The sequence below is a fragment of the Bison bison genome, unplaced genomic scaffold (genome assembly GCF_000754665.1).
Source record: "Bison bison bison isolate TAMUID 2011002044 unplaced genomic scaffold, Bison_UMD1.0 scf7180017864529, whole genome shotgun sequence".
NCBI lineage: Eukaryota > Metazoa > Chordata > Mammalia > Artiodactyla > Bovidae > Bison > Bison bison.
The window spans coordinates 3,045,379-3,046,104 of NW_011495079.1; the positions used below are offsets into that span (position 1 = coordinate 3,045,379).

The 726-nt window shown below is 41.5% G+C and overlaps 1 protein-coding gene across 7 annotated transcripts in view; it reads right to left on the minus strand.

Annotated features, from left to right (window-relative positions):
- Positions 1-726, minus strand: part of ANKS1B (ankyrin repeat and sterile alpha motif domain containing 1B) — a 1,164,394-nt gene that overhangs the window by 275,256 nt on the left and 888,412 nt on the right. The window lies entirely within an intron of this gene.

Below are 726 nucleotides of genomic sequence, written 5' to 3' on the forward strand. Positions count from 1 at the left end.
CAGCAATCAATGCAAAGAAATAGAGATAAACAACAGAATGGGAAAGATTAGAGATCTCTTCAAGAAAATTAGAGATACCAAGGGAACATTTCATGCAAAGATGGGCTCGATAAAGGACAGAACTGGTATGGACCTAACAGAAGCAGAAGATATTAAGAAGAGGTGGCAAGAATACTCAGAAGAACAGTACAAAAAAGATCTTCATGACCAAGATAATCACGATGGTGTGATCACTGACCTAGAGCCAGACATCCTGGAATGTGAAGTCAAGTGGGCCTTAGAAAGCATCACTACGAACAAAGCTAGTGGAGGTGATGGAATTCCAGTGAGCTATTTCAAATCCTCGATGATGCTGTGAAAGTGCTGCACTGAATATGCCAGCAAATCTGGAAAACTCAGCAGTGGCCACAGGACTGGAAAAGGTCAGTTTTCATGCCAATCCCAAAGAAAGGCAATGCCAAAGAATGCTCAAACTACTGCACAATTGCACTCATCTCACACGCTAGTAAAGTAATGCTCAAAATTCTCCAAGCCACACTTCAGCAATATGTGAACCATGAACTTCCAGATGTGCAGGTTGGTTTTAGAAAAGGCAGAGGAACCAGAGATCAAATTGCCAACATCCCATGGATCATCGAAAAAGCAAGAGAGTTCCAGAAAAACATCTATTTCTGCTTTATTGACTATGCCAAAGCCTTTGACTGTGTGGATCACAATAAACTGTGG